Consider the following 17,090-nt stretch of genomic DNA (forward strand, 5'->3'; position numbering starts at 1 on the left):
TCTATCTTTTCTGTCCAGTACAAGACGATCCTTTACAGTACTTGACCAATGACATTGTCTAGTCCCATTTAAAATGGTACAAGAAAAGGTTATTCAGTAAAACACTCCACTTAGTTGCCTGGAAGCTTTTCTCCTGAATTTTACCTGCAGGTGTCTGTGTCTTTGGGTTTTTCTGCTATGGAAGTAGACAAAATAATTTTGTAAGTAACATTTTTGGTTCTTACTTTCTACTTTCTGTTATTTTAGATTGTTCTGGCTAAGTCTATTTTAATTTCTTGTCGCTAATAAAAAAATTGTTACAAAACAAAACCATAAAAAAACTTGATGTGGCAAACTTCAAATGCATTAATCAGGAATGTTTTTCTTTTCTGTTCATAATTTAAAAAAAAAAAAAAAAGAAGTCTTGGGTTACCTGAAAGGATGAAATCATTTACAGAACAAGTTACCTAATGGTACTACAATTTTCTAATTAGTTGCAGGTTCAAATGATATCAGTATTGGTTTATGCTTCAGGGCATGAAAAGCACTGAATTAACTGAATAAACTTATTATAAACTGGTAATTAATGATAATTATAAAATGGAAAGAAGAAGAGTGATATGATTGGCTAATAAGAGTGGTGAGTGCTGAAATTAATACAACATAATTTCCTGCTCAGTACATGTTAGCCTTGTAACTAAATTAACATAAGTAATTTTAAAGCATTTTATAAGAAAAGTTTATAATTGCAATGAGGCATTATGGCATATTAGTTCATGCCTAGTTGCATTGATGGTAATCAGCTGGTATTAGTTTATGCTTGATGTGTCAGTTGATTATTGCCAATAAATCTAGATGCGAATGAACACCAAAAAAACCCAAAAAATCATGTTTGGGGCATAAATATTCTTTTTTTTTCCATATTTTACAAATCTGAAAATTTCAATTTTGCACAGAGGTCTTCTGACCTAGAAATCAGAGAGAAGAGGACAGCACCAAACTATCAAGGTCACTGGCTAAGCACATGGCTCCACTAACCAAACCTGGAAAGGCACAGTGACGTGCCTGCCAAAGCCTTTCAGAAAAGTGACAAAGTGGCAGAAATCCCTTTTGTCAGAACAGGAAAGTGGAACCAAGTTTTGTACAGGTCGGGTTTTAGATTATATGTCTCAAACCATTCTTGTAAAGCTCTGCATTTCAAGTACCAAGAGCAGGTATTTAATGAACTGCAAATGACTTATTTGAATATGCTTTTCAGAAGTATAAAGAGATCATTAACTTACTGCTGACCAGCCACCTGAGGTGAGTAGGAGAGAGAGCTTAACTTACTGGGTCACCGCGCAGTACTCATAATAGTGGTTTTTTTCCTTAGCGCTTCATTGCAATATTGCATTTACTACGGGTTCAAGTTCCACTATAGTGCTTGAGTCACACATATCCTTCTACAGAACAAGAAGAACTGTTCAGGTGGCTTCTGTGAATATATTCTCTCTCTCTCTCTCCTGCAGCATTTCCATGCTCCAGGGAATCTCAGGTAGAGCATAGCAACAGTCAGAACATTTTTCTGTACTGAAAGACATAGCTTCTTGGTGCCAAAACCATTTTGCCAATTTGTACCAATTTCAGACAGTTGCCACTGCCAAAAACTAAAGAAAAATAAAAAGCCCTCTTTAAAATGGACAGAGAAAATAGTCTATTTCAATATTCTCTGTATCGGCAACAGATGTTTCAAAGCATATAATTTAATTTCAGTGCTCTCTATATGAAACTGTTCCTCTTTCAGTTTGAATCAGTTTCACCCAGAAACAAATCTGAACTTTATTTATTAGAGAGAAGAGAAGAGAAGAGAAGAGAAGAGAAGAGAAGAGAAGAGAAGAGAAGAGAAGAGAAGAGAAGAGAAGAGAAGAGAAGAGAAGAGAGAAGAGAAAAGAAAGGAAAAAGAAAAGAAAAGGAAAGAAAAGGAAAGAAAAGGAAAGGAAAGGAAAGGAAAGGAAAGGAAACGAAAGGGGAAAGGAAAGGGAAAGGAAAAGAGAAAGGAAAGGGAAAGGAAAAGAGAAAGGAAAGGGAAAGGAAAAGAGAAGAAAAGAAAAGAAAAGAAAAGAAAAGAAAAGGGTAGAAAGGAAAAGAGAAGAGAAGAGAAGAGAAGAAAAGAAAATAAAAGAAAAGAAAAGAGAAGAAAAGAAAAGAAAAGAAAAGAGAAGAGAAGAAAAGAAAAAGAAAGAAAAGAAAAGAAAAGAAAAGAAAAGAAAAGAAAAGAAAAGAAAAGAAAAGAAAAGAAAAGAAAAGAAAAGAAAAGAAAAGAAAAGAAAAGAAAAGAAAAGAAAAGAAAAGAAAAGAAAAGAAAAGAAAAGAAAAGAAAAGAAAAGAAAAGAAAAGAAAAGAAAGAAAAAAAAGAAGAGAAAAGAAAAAGAAAAGAAAAGAAGAAAAGAAAAGAGAAGAAAAGAAAAGAGAAGAAAAGAGAAGAGAAGAAAAGAGAAAAGGAAAGGAAAGGAAAAGAAAAGTCAGAAATGAAGCATTCTATTCCATACAAATTGTCAGTTTCCCACTTTTCAATTCACAATCAGTATTTTTAAGGGAAATTTTCTGCAAACTACACAATTGATTATTTACATACTTCTAAGTCTTTTATTTAGAGATGTAGAAAACACCACCACTTTTGCTATACTTTGTGTTGCTCCTAAGGTGGCTTTATTATCTCCACTGCAGTCAGGCAGAGGAGAGGCACAGATATTCAAAATATTGTGGTTCTTCACTCTTTAGCACTCTGACTTCCAAACCAGAAGGGAACTGCTGAGAAATCAGTAGATGAAGATAGGCAACTTAGCAAATGCTGCGTAAGAAACATTAGGAAGCCTTCTGCCTTAGTCCCTACACCTTCTGTGGTCTAGCTCCTCTGAAAAACAAAGCTGATTTTCTTCCAGAAAAGGTCTCTTTCCGTACAACACCCTGAGTCATCCCCAGACCAAGTTTCCCCATGCGTTGATCAAAAAAAAGGAATCGGATGGAAAATTTATTGTGCTAAATAATTAAATATTAAAAGACGTAAATAAAAGGCACTGAAGTTAGATTGTAAGTAATCTCATGTCTGCTGTTCTAAGTTTGAGTTCTTTGATTTGCCATCTTCACAACACATTTTTGAATGGCTTGATATTGTGTTTCCTTTCTAAGGTGTATACTAAAGATCTGCTCTGTCTCTCTGTCTCTAATCAACTTTCAAGCAAGTCTTACACAGAGGATCTACAGATGTGTACGTAAATGGATGGAACTCTGCAACTGCTCCCTGTCTTTTACGGCGTTGGTGCTCGGGGCTTCTATGTTCATCCAGTTGTGGATGTGCAGATCCTGCACGAACCATTTTAGAGACTGAGAACCTGGCCTCTACTTCACGACTAATTAACCTCCCCAGGGGCTGTCACTGATGCACAAAATTGTGATTTCAAAGATTTTTATTGCAAGTAAATGCATATCGAGACAGAGAACCATCATGTTTTTAAAGACTTTTTGAAATCTGTTGCAGCAGGAAAGACACTTTGGGGTTGAGCAGTGAAAAAAGCAGCACTGAGAATATAGGTCAAGACATTAATATAAATTTGATCACTTCCTTTTTATTCACCAACATTCCTCACAATAAATCAGATCACCTCCTCACCCGCACACCCCCCGCACACTTCACCCTTCCTGTCCTGATTTCGGATCACCGAATGTAAATCTGTGACAAGGGTATCTATATATAATATTAATGGTGCTGAGGAGTGTTGGTGTGAAGCGTGAGTACTTGCCAAGTAAGGAGTGATCAGAGCAGAGCTGTTCATCCTCTGCAGCATGCTCTACATCATCTGCAGGACAAATGTAACATCATTAGGCAAAAAAAGGCAGCCATTCTGCAAGGAAATGGCTAAGTTGGAGGTACCAATCAATCTCACCAAGCGAGGTTCCCTGTGATACTGTCAGAAGCAACAGACAAAACAGATTGCAGTGTAGATCACAGGGTTGTTTAAAAAAAAAAAGGGGGGGGGGGGGGGGAAGAAATAAAAACCCAACAACCTCTTCTCCTCTACTCCTTTCCCTATTCCGTCCCTCACTTTCTAAGATTAACTCATGTAACCAGCTGTTGCTGATTTGAATCCATTTACCAGACAGTCCAGACTTGGCTGCTTTATGCTTAAAAGCACAGGATTGAGCATGGATGTTTAGCCGTTAATTTAGTAGGGCATAAAGTAGCTGCTGAAGGCAGGGTCTATCAGCATTGCAATGGGCTGTATTAAAGTCAATAGACTTGAATTGTGAGCTTAAAAAGAGTCATTAATGGGCTTCTGAAAAGAAGTTACAATAAATAAATAAAAAGTAAGCTAAACCAGTTCCAGTTATCATCATTATTTAAACTCAAATTGCAATTAAATCATTTTCTCAGATATTTACAAGTCCTATTGACTTTTTACCTTGATAAATGTCTGCTTTCAATTTACAGTTTTCTCCATATCTCGGACCTGTACACGCACATATTGAAGTCAATGGGAATATGTGTGCTGCCTGCAATGGACAGTGAATGACACCAATCATGAGACCGAAGTAATGCAGTAACAGTCTTTTTGTACGATACACATCCAGCTTGCTTTGCTGGTGAATGGAAATTAAGTGCAACTGTACAGATTGTATAGTAAAATGTTCCCCCAAATCTTCTGTATCACCTAAAAATATATCTATTAGTAAAGGACCAGGGAAACAGAGGGCATTAATTTGATTCCCATGGATAGCCTCATTTAAAAAAAATAAAAAAAATTGAACTTGCATTAATATTCACAGCCTAGAAGTTCTGCTGTTTGACCACAATTGATGTTTCTTTTAGCAGGAATTTATTTTTAGAATCAGCAAGGGTTAAATCTACCATTCGCTGTTGCTGTTCTTGTATCAAGGTCAGAATGAGGAGGTAGCCCAGTTCACAGTTTGCAGGACTAATAAATCTTTCCAAAGGTCAGCATCTGCAGTCATTATCAACTAATCAGTTTTAATTTGGTTTTTAATATATAAACACTTGGGATCATGTAGAAAACACCATGCATGTTGTTTAAATCTGATATTTTTTTTTCAAAAACATCGCTTGTTTTACTCAGTTCATTAATATTTTAAATAAAGGAAATCAATAGGTGCATTAAAGCTGCTTACCTTCAAGTCTTTCTTGTTTTCACAAAATATTAAAGATAACAATAAATAGGTGCATTTTTTTCCAGTGAGGCTTTTATTGGAGCTGCCGCCTCTCTTATGAGACTAATAAGATCAACTGTGGTGTAAATCAGTATACATTGATTCATTCAAGAACTGACTTGATCCAACTGACTTTCAACTACCACAAACACACTGTTTACTATTTAGGTTATTTAAATCTAGAGGAGTAAGAACAGCAGTATGAAATGTCAACGTACAACATTTCGAAACACAGGGTTTGAAAGTCTTTAGAGAAACATATTTTTAAATCACAGCATTTGAAGAGTTCCACTTTAACTTATTTTGTGATGTTGACTATTTCTACTATTAGTTGAGCTTTCTGATCAGAACTAACCTCTAAGAATTCAGCAGTGTCACCATACGACTCCTTACAACCAACAGGATCACCAGTGCTAAATCCACAAAGGATATCGGTCTGGTCTGCCACCTCCTTGCTATATTAGTCACCTAAATCCAAAATTTGGATTTTGAAAAATATCTGCTCGAGATGGTGAGGTCCTATAGGCTCTTAAATTTGATGATCCTCTTTAAATGCTAAGCTCTCTTTTCACTTCCAACAGTTGCATCTGCCTTCACACAAACCCTCGCAGTCTCAAGCCTAGTTGAGAGTGGGTGGTGCAGGCAATCTCAGCTGCTAAAGAGACCCGACGGAGATTTTTTGCCTTAGTCATAGCAGATCTTGCACTCTCCGGCACCTATTTGAACTGATGTTATTTTGTGCTGTTTGCTTCCGCATCTCAGCCTGCCCAGCAGTTCTGCACGGACCACAAATGTTGGAGATCTGTTTTCTTACACCTGCCTTGCTGCTTTCATGGACTGTCCCTCCCAGTGTGGACTGTGCGAGGTCTCACTGGAGGAAAAGTTGGGGTTGCCAGGTGGCACAGCCCTTCTGTCTTCTGAAGCTGTAGCCTGATTTGTAACGGACAAACAGAAGAGCAAATTGCTTTCGTGAACACTGTCTCCTCTGAAAATATGGTCGCTTGCAATGTCCTAATATAAATATTCCATACATATATTTTAAAATTCAATGAAGTTATTCAATATTAATCTACTTCCGATATTTTTCAGAACAAAGTATTACTTTTAAAAGAAATCATTGCTTTTTGCTTATTTTCCAAATTTATTTTTAGTGCAAAAATAGATTTTTGAAATAAAATATTTTTATAATATACCCAATATTTTAAATAATATTTTTTTATCCGTGTCGATACCAGATTTTATTATGATGTAAAACACACTGGATGATCTACCTACACAATAATTTCTAACATTTCTAACCTCTTTTCATCCGAAAACACTTCAAAGAAGCATTGTCATTGCAACATTTTGCAGTGGATTACGTTGTATTGCAGGAACAGCAGCAGAGCTTATGATCTGTTAAGAGTGCCGACAATCCTGGACCTTGGTAAAGGTGCGTCTAATCAGATGGCAATTGAAGGACAATGCCCATAGGATCTGATCAACCACATACGCAAAATGATGGAGAATATTTCCTTCCAATAGGAAATGGATTTGTCTATAGGACTTTCCCAAAGGTTCACCTACTGTTCGTATTGCAATAGGCCCGTTTAGTGGATTCTAAGGATTTTAAGGGATATTCTATGAGACCATATATGATTAGGAACTGCTGCATTAGTGAATTATTTATTACTTAAAATCCCCAGTTAGAACACAGAAAAAGTTAAGCAGAGGCAGTGAAAATTAAAGAGACTATAATGGGACCATAATAGGAATATTAATAAGAATATATTAAGAATATAATAAAGAGACTATAAGAAGAGGTCTATAGCTACCCAGGTAAGGCCAACATCGCAGAGAATATTGGAACTTTCAAGAGCTAAAGTTGGCCAGGACTTTGGTTGCTGAACACACAGAAAAGCTGGCATCTTCAGCTGCACAATGCCATTCTCTTCAAGCATTAATTCAGCTATGGAGAAAAAGTAGCATCATCTGAATTTCTGGGACTATTTTCTGGATCAGCCTGGGACTCTTGTAGAGGTGTCCAGTCTAAGTGTTAAACTTTTCAGACTGATGACTTGGCAAGTAAAATAAAATAATATCCAAAGAGAGTCTACAGCTTCAGAAAGATACCATACTTTTCCAGTTTGCATTAGTAATAACTGTAATGGTAAAATACTTCTTAGATGTCATTTAGACAATATGTGTCATGAACAGGCAACAGATGAACACTCAATGGGGAACTGAAGACTCCGGAAACTATATGTCTGTTACATTCAGAGGGAGCCTTAACTTTGCATGGCAAATTGGATACTTACTTGGCCCTTTAGATGTTTCAGGTATCAGGATGCAAAATTGGCAAATTCGTTTCAAATAATTTATGATGCAATAGGCTATTGGATGAGCTGCATATGTCACAAAAGTCATGAAAACCTTGAACCAATAATAGGTGAGGTTTAATCATGGCAGAACATATTATGAGAAGTTAGTAGACATGGAAATTACTTACTATGAAACTTATTCCTTATCTTCTTTTTAAAAATCAGTTAGAGCTATAAGCGTATTTTATACAGGGAGATACTTCCAAGGTTGATTTTGAATAATTTATTCAGAGGGATAGACTTCTTTCTTCTTTATTTTTCTTTTTTTTCAAAGTCATTGAAGCAGAACACTTGGCTCTGAAGAATTATGAGCAAAGATTAAAAGGACTGTGGGCCCAATCTTGCTCTCACTAAAACCAACAGGAAACTTTCCACTGATTTTTGAGGATGGATCAAGCTCTTTATCCTTTGTATATGTGACCTTTCCCATAATGCTATCCCACTAATTTGAATATGTGCAATGAGAACAAATGAAGGTAAATCCCCAGGTGCTGCTTTTGCTTTTCAGTTGAGAAGCAATAATTTTTTTGTGCTACACCTGTTTGGTCATAAATACAACCATGCACATTATGAACCAAAATTTACTGATATCAGAAAGCAACTTGCTTTGACTGCAGTTGACTTTGGAACAGTTGTGTGAGACAATTCGTTAAAGGATGCTAAAGCATTAAACTGCTTTTCTACCACGTCTTCTGGTCATTTTTACTCAAAGAAGACTCCTACTTAAACCAGTAAGAGTGGTTTTATTGGGTGCAAAGGAAGTTTAGGGGGAGTGTTAAAGCTGACTTAGGAATAAATAATAAGACTAGACTTCTGGACAAAATGATGACAGGAAAGCTCAGTAAGTCTGGACAAAGGCTGGACGGCTGCTCTAGTCCAGCTTTTGTCTCTGAGTTGTAACCTAGACTTTGGATGTCAGTGATAGCAGGTTGCTTATGTAAGCTGCTCATGAATATCATGAGTGAGGGCTTCCACCTACTGTCTTCTCCACTGTGATAACTTTGAGTCTATTTATGTAGAGTCTTTTTCATTGTTGTGTATGACACTATAAGTCACTCTGGTACTTAAACTACTAAAACTGTACAACTATACAAGTCCTTGAAAATGAATGCTACATTATGTGTAGGGGTTGTCTTATCACTTACTGTACAGTTTAGAGATAATAAATCTAATTGATTCTCCCTTCTGTTATCTTAACACCAGAGTCCAGTGCAAACTGTACAGCAATATTTAAATGACCACAACACAAAGTCAACATGATGCCGTGGAAAAGAATAGAGCAATATTCTTAATTCTGAAAACCTGTATTGGTAATCAATTGAAATGTAGGAGCAATTGAAGAGCTGTCCAATTTTCAATTGCAGTATAAGTTGGGAAACAATTTGAAAATAATGGCTCATACAAAGAGTTTTTGAAACAGTCAATATGGTCTTCATGTGAAGGACAAATAAGAATTTGGCAGTCTACCCATTGTTTGGTCTTTGTGCATTAGACATTATCTGCAGGACTCACCGCAGTGGCCTGAGATCAGCGTTTGCAATCTCTCATTGTGACTCCAATGAAAATGTACTTAGTGGGATATTCATTCTAGAGGCGTATTCAACGAATGTGTAGCAGCCTTACTTGGAGCTTTACTACCAATATACATGCACCGAAAACTTGCTTTAGTGAACAGACTCACATTTGAAATGTTTATTACCTCTGGTATGTTTTTCTTGTATTACCATGTTGCATGCTATTAAAAATAAGGCTTTTCACAGAGTGAAATTCCCTGATGTCAAAATAAATTTTCTTGCACACCAAACATTATGATTTGGAGACAATATTTATGCAGTTGTCCTTTGATAGAAATTAGCATTTCCAAAGCTTAGCTCTTACCCTGAACTAAGACACCAATCTGCCTTTCTGTCTTCTGATTATCTTAAAAAAATATTGAGATTTAGACAAGCAGTAGTCTAGCCTGGGTTAATTTCCATGGGAACCTCTGGCCACAAGCTAAATATTTTTCACACAACATTCTGCAGATGGTTGTCTCTGGTGTGACTGAGGACTCATTTGACACCTTCAGCTCTTCTTATCCTTCTCTGAGATAGTCCATGTCCATCACCGCTGGAACTGTGCCTTGACAGAGACACTCCAAAGGCGAGGACCAGCGTGGAAATTCAGTAAAAGAGTATTACACTTATTAATCTCTCTTAGTGTTTTATTGAGGCTGTCCTATGAAAAGGACATTTTTAATAATGAAGATGAGGATCCAAGCTTTGGCAGCCAGCATTCTGGTAGTCAGACATTTCTCTAATTTTCACTACGTGGTAGTGAAGGACAACTCCAGGAACATTGCCCTGTGTTGTTTCCACTGAAAAGAAGAATTTAAAATAAAATAATTTAAGATAAAAAGGTCATTGAATTCCAAAGGCAGCAAACAATTATGTTCTGGGCCTCAGAAAAACACTGGAATTATTTTGGATTTGAAAATTATTGGTGTAACTAAGACCTTTGAAATTTGTTTTTATGGGGGTGTTGTGTGGATGTATAAATACAAATTACTATGTGCCTACATATAGAAAGTGTGTGTGTTTTTACAGCAATAGAATAGACAAGACCTAGTTAGGTCTTTTTCATATTCACTATATGCAATTGTCTAAGCATGTATCTGTGAATATATTTCATTTATGATTGTACTATTTTACAAATTTCAGTTTAAAAAGTGGTGCCCTGGCAAATTCTACCTTCTTGGTATTTACATTTACCCTATGGCATTAGCTGAGTATTTTTCTTCCTGTGCAATGTGAAGTTGTTGTGCAGTGTTTCCTGAATCTGAAATAAGTGGGATTACTCAAGTACCATGGAAATAAGGGAAGGAGAATTAGGTTTTCAATTCTTTTATGATGCATTTGTACATCAAAGGTTGTTGTTTGCTCTCTAACAAGGGAAGGTCTTGGCTGATGCAAATAAAAATACATTTTTGGTATTCAAAGAGGCAAAGGAGAAAGGTAGGTCTTCTTGCAGGGATGCCTATCTGCATCTGCATGGATCGCCCCAAAACAGTGTGGTGCTACTCATATACGGAATAAAAGCAGATTAATGCTCTGGGTTTAACACTGCTGGGATCTTCTGCAGACTTTCAACTCCCAACTGCAATGGCAAACAGATAAAACCTGACGGTCAGGTAGAAGTCTCGACAGTAGAATGGCTGGACCACACAAAGCCTTAGCTCTTTCACTGTCAAAGCACCATACTCAAATTCAGTGAAAAAAACAGTTTATCTCTGTAAACTCATTTTTATAAGACACTAAAACATGTGGCCTGTGATTAGTGGCATAGACTCTGCGAGGTTGTTCACATACTTCAAGTCAGGATGCATTTAAAATCTTTGCTAGATTGACTTTTATTTACTTACCTATTATGGGTATTCTTGAAACTATATTTACTCTGGTTACTGCACCTCTGGATTCAATAACATGTTTATGTTGGAAAGCTCTCGTACTTTCTCCATTTCTGAAGGAGAAAAAGTTATTTTATCTTGGGTTAGCTTTAAAACTACATTCATTTTCCATGGGAGGCCTGGATGGACTTTCTTAGCTGATTGCTTACGACATAATTAGCTGGCAATCTGGCATCAAGATAGGATATGCAAGTATTACAATAATATAGCAAATTGTAGAAAAGTTAACCAAATGAGATTTGTACCTCTGAAATCTTTACAATTATGAGAGTAAGCCTCAAAAAAAAAAAAAAAAAAAAAAAAAATCATGCTGTAATGTTAATCTTTTAAGCTAGATCAATTTAATTCATTCCACATGCTAGGGAAGTGTTAACAATTTAATTGCTGTCTAACTAAAAAGAATGTCCTGCATGAAGTACAAAACCAGCAGCAGTTGGACACAGACAGCATGTCTTTTGTTGTACAAAGGGAAGAGAACCCTGCAGGATCATAAGCCAGTGACAAGTAAAATTAAAACAGGTCAGTATTTAAAATTCTGCGCACAGATACTTACATCATGTCTAAATGAGTAAAGCAACATCCAAGAACCTTTTAAGGCATTTTTAGCCCTAATTATTTTTTACCTTCATGCTAGCCCAAAGCAGTACAACAAGATCAGATCAATACAAACACTGAGGGGAAGCGAGGGGAGGGGTGCTGGGGGTGCTGGGTGCTGTCCTGGGAGGAACACCTTCCTCTTGTCCCTGGGGCCGGCACTGAGCGGGAGAGGGCTGCCTTTTGTGAGCCAGCCCCGGCGCTGCAAGTGGAGTCACGGCCTTTTATTTTTTTTTTAAGGACTAAATCCACCGCTCGATTGCTGCCCTCTCATGTCCTGTGCAGCAGTTCGTTTTTCTCTCCCCTCTCGTCCTTTTTTTTTTTTTATTTGCCTGTACCAATTTCTAAGGGGAGCCGGAGGGAGCGAGGTGGAAGAACATGTTAGTCCACAGCTGCCTATCAGTGGAGGACGGTGGGTTTGATTAAAGGGGAGCTCCCTCCTGGATTTCACACATCACATCAATCACATTGATCAGCCCCCAGAAAGGCAACATATTGTCTGGGAATAAGCCAGGGAGGGATATCAATTTCACAATAGCACTTATGTCTTTCAGCCAAGAACTGGTTTATTTTTGGCTGCTGAAGGCCGAGGCTCACTTTGGAGCTCCATTTATGTCCAAAGATTTTCACTGCTCACTCGCTATTTCACTAGCAAGTTATTACTAACTTTTGCCTGAAATTTGCAGTCCTGTGTGTGATTTCTATATAGAAAAATCAGCTTCTGTTTGCTGCCTGTATCTGGTGATGGGACTTCCCAGCTGTGCATCTCTGCTATTTCTTTCTTCCACTGCTACTCGAAAATGTAGAGTTTTCAAGAGTGCTCACATTTTTTATGCCTTTCCCTATAATCTTCAAGAAAGTGTTCATGTCGTTAGGAAAAATTATATCTAAAAAAATCTCTGTGTTATTCCCTCATTTAAATGATGAGGTAAAAGACATCCGTTGTTTCACTATGCCATTTATTCATACCATTCACAGGAGAACTCTATGAAAGGTATCCTATTTTGCAGTAATGGTGTCTACTCTTCCCAGTCCCAAATATTCCAGTTTTATGGATACGTTGCTTTGTCAGATAGAGTTTTGATTGATTATCTTTGCCTGTCACTTTAAAGAAATCATTCTTACATATTGTTTTATATCACAGTCCCAAGGAGGTTTCATCTAGTTTGTTGACATAATGAATCCTACACCCCATGATTAATTACTTGTATTAAATTATTATATCCACCAACATTTACCCTGGCTACTTTCTCAGTAATTGCTGCTTTGTAAATGTATTTGAGAGTGCCTCTGTGTGTGAGAGAGAGAGAACTGGGGCTCAGTTAAGCTGCAAGCTGCTGCAGCAAATGAGTGTAGGAATTAACAAAATGACCCCTTCATCATTAAAAATAAGGACCTGAAATAGAAAGAAAATTGCCAGTATGGCATTCCTCTCACATAAAATCCTGATGACTTCACCAGTTTTCTAAAATAACATGTATCTCATAAAACATCTTTTAAGGCTAGTTATCATTTAGGACTCAAATTGTTATTCTCCCCTCACTATCACTCCTTACTGAATTATTTAGCTAATGACAGGGTGACCACAACGATCTTTAAAAAAGAAGGTACAGCCTGGCTGCCTCTGTTGTGTGCTAGAAAGCAATATTTTTAAAAGAGCTATTTTAACATTTGCAGAGATGCAAACCCTACCAGCTCCACAGCACACCACGGATTTGCCGCCTCCTTTCATGTTTGTTAAAGAGTCAGAGAGAGATTACCTTCATCGTTTAATAGAGCCATTTACCTCATTTTATTTTTTGGTAAGGGAGTGAAATAGAAACTGTGTAGCTAGCTATTCTGGAAGCTCACAAAATATCCTGTTATGTTTCTTACAGCCACTTCTACATAGTCCAATCTCATTGTACTATTTTCACAGTATCTCTAAAGACATGATACAGAAAATTAGGATACATGCAAGTTTTAATTATGTTTTGTACCAGAGGAACTCAGACTACGCTCTTAAGACTTTCCATTGTAAAGCCTCGAAGTTTACCTTAAGTGCTGTGATTAAATAATATCATCAGAACAGTATTTTTTCTTTAAAGTAATCAGGAGGACACAACCCTGTTTCCAATTATTTGAGCAGACAGTCAGCTATGAAAAGATGTTATTACCTCTGCATTCTTGAAATTGATATAGCTATACATGCTTTTTCTCTGTCAGTGCTAACATACTACAGACACAATGAGAGGCAGTGCTTGTGGTAATCTTATTTTTTAATTAGTTAAAATGGGCCCTAAAGTATCAAAGACACTGGCCAACTTTCCGGTGCTGTGATCCTTAATTACCTGTAGGTATTTTAGGAAGATTTGTCTTTCTCTTTTCATCTCTAAACATACCAAATAAACATATAATCTTGATGCTTGCATTATCAGATTATTTAATGTTTATGGAGCTTCAGGACCAGGTCTTTTCCGTGTTAGAATTTTAACAACATAATTTTTATAAAAAGTGATGTAATTGCATGCACATAACATGTCATCTCATTATTAACTCTGTTAAGCAAACTGGAGGATTGCATTTTCATCGGCTTTGAGAGCAAAATCTATGACACTTTATTGCTAAACTTCAGGCTTCTAAAATGTAATTTTTCTTTCCCAGAACCCCAAATCACTGTGTTTTGTGTGACTGAGATTATCTTTTTCAGCATTCCCAGCTACATTGCAGGATATGTATTTGTTTTAACACTATTAAACATACTTGTGAATAAATCTTCTGCAGAGTGTTAGTAGGGTTTTCATAAAATAGCTATAGTAAAAAATAATAAATGGTTTAGATAAAGGAATATGAATTAACTAGATCTGCAGAACTAAAAGATGCCTATGCTGCATACAGTAAACTCTCAATGTCTTTTTTTTTTTCTCCCACATAACTACATCATATAAACAATCTTAAAAACCAAACCAAATGGAAAACAAACAAACAAACAAAAAACCCAAACAAAAAAACCCCGCCAGCCCCATGGTAGCCGGAAATGTGAAGTAAAGCTATTATTTGCTTAAATAAATTTCAGAGCCTTCGATAATTTATCATCAATTTCCCTGAGTTCCTTGACTTTCTTCATCTTGATCTCTCCCGTTATATATATCCACCATTTCAATATGTAGCCAATATTATCATACTCCAAACCAAGTCAGCAGTTTTGACGTCTTCATTTCAATGTCCTTTTCTGTACCTTCAGCAATGTTAATGTTACAAATTACAGGAGGGTGTATTAATAGCCATACCCAAGAAGCAGAAAGAAAAGTGCATTTTTTTAGACTAAGTACTAACTTGGGATTTCCCGGGCCCATTGCGGAGCCAGCGGAGCCCCGGCTCCTCCGTTGTGATGATAATGGATTCCGTGTTGTTGGCTCAAAGGTCGACGGGTCACCGTAAGCTCCTTAATGGACTGTGAAATAACTTTAACTGCATTAACCTCTCTGGATCACATGGGTGGCACCAACATCCACTCCTGAAATTCTCATTCGCTTATAGAGACAATACCATTAGATTATTATATTTTCCTTTTGGAATAGCAATAGGCTCAAAGCAATTATGCAGCTAAGCGTTTCCATTAAGTGAATAGGGCCTTAAAGAAGATTAACTGGAGCTTCTCTGGCGTTCAGTATAAAGGTGGTATAAGTCTAAAGATTTCGACAGAATTCAAATCTGCTAAAACCCTATCCGTGATATCATGGTGCTCTAAAGTATGAAGTCATTAGCTGAAATAGAAATGTTGTGGTCCTGCTCATGGAGGCAGGTGCGGTTGGGTGGCTGCCCAAACTGAGCACCTCTCTTTACGCTGCGTTTTCTGAGTGTTGGCTTTTGAGAAGGTTATGAAAAAATTGGCACTGAAAAGAGCAGGAGGAAGACTAGCTTTCCACAATCACCAATGAATTATTTCAACCTGCCATCTCGGTCTCGTATTTTCTGAGGGTTAAAAATCATACTCGTCAGGCGAGGCGAGCCGATGCAACGCCCATCTTTAGCACCATTGCAGGACCACTGGTGCTGGGCTCGGGCCGAGGCATGGACGCGCACCAAGGCTGCATGCCCGTGGGAAGGGGATCCTGAAGCCTAACGGGCTCAGGTCTGTGTTCTGGGTCCCTGGAAAGCCTGGGCAGACCTTTGTCTCCAGATCTCCCCATTTGGTTCTGTTGATTGGTAGTCTCCAGGCTGAGAAAACCATGGCTCAATTCATCACAGCCCTATTCAGCAACGCTAATGTTTAAACCTCCAAGTCAATTAAACTTGAGTGCGTGTAAAGAGCTAAGGGCTTGCTTAAGTGGTGTGCTGAAATGGGGTCTTTCATCCCCCAAATTACCTACAAAATAGATCTGCTGATGGTAATGTCAGCCTTTCCTTGTGCCAAGTACAATAAAAAGCATATAGGAACAGTACCATGAGCACGGCTTCCAGGTCATAACAATTATACACATTATTGTAACAGTTTGTTTATTTTGTTTTACATAAAAAAGCACCTAAGTACCCATCCCAAGATCTAGGCACTTTAACAGATTAAAGAAACAAACACAGCATCATCTCCACCCAGCAGAAATCCATCTAAAGCAATTGTGGACGGTATCATTCTTCTAATTTCACGGGGATGCCTCTAATCTGAAAAAAAAAAAAAAAAAAAAAAGACATACTGGTAAGATCTGGGGAAACTGACTGACCAGTAGAACCTCTAATTATGCCTTCATTTTGAATTTGAAATGATAGTTGGGCTCAGACCATGAGTTACTAGAACAAGTACTTGGAGAAGTTTAAAAACTTGGCATAGTGTAAGATCTCATGGTCAGATTATTTTCTGTTAAAGCTGATTTTGCAGAGGAAATGGAACTTCTATTAAACTTAACCTTTTTTTTTTTTATTGAAAGATGCTTAAAAACACTGTAATACTTCAAAATGGAAAGTAACCCTAGTACATTTTCTTTCATCACCAGGAAATTATTGATAATATAGCTTAAGAAGTTATTTTACCTTTAAGATATGAAAAATTATTTCTGTTTCTGGTTTAAGTATTTTTGCTTTCAATTTTTTTTTTCCTTGAAATGTAAGTTATTTTCTGTGGAAAAACAAAACAAACAACCCATGTCTCCAATTAGCATTTCTAGTTATCAGTAAAGATAATTTTATTTCCTGATTTTTGTAGAATTCATAGTTTGATTTTCTTGCTCAAGCTTCATACTAATAATAACAAAACTGAGATTATGCATTTTAAATTTTATTTATATTTTGCCTTTTTTCACAGCAGCTCCCAGTATGTTTAGCCTTTACGCTGCATACAGATTCACTATAATGAAGCCATTATTTGGTTGTAAGGAAGGGCCAGGTGATCAATCAGAGTTTAGCACAGGGCTAGATAATGGATGGAGAAGAAATTTTGACATCAGTCTTGACGGGAAAACTTTCCCGTAAAGGAAAACTACTTTAAAAGTTAAATGCTAATCTGTGCATGCAAATGCATGCATGTGCCATGACTC

This window comes from Balearica regulorum, chromosome 3, assembly GCF_011004875.1.
Source record: "Balearica regulorum gibbericeps isolate bBalReg1 chromosome 3, bBalReg1.pri, whole genome shotgun sequence".
Classification (NCBI taxonomy): Eukaryota; Metazoa; Chordata; class Aves; order Gruiformes; family Gruidae; genus Balearica; species Balearica regulorum.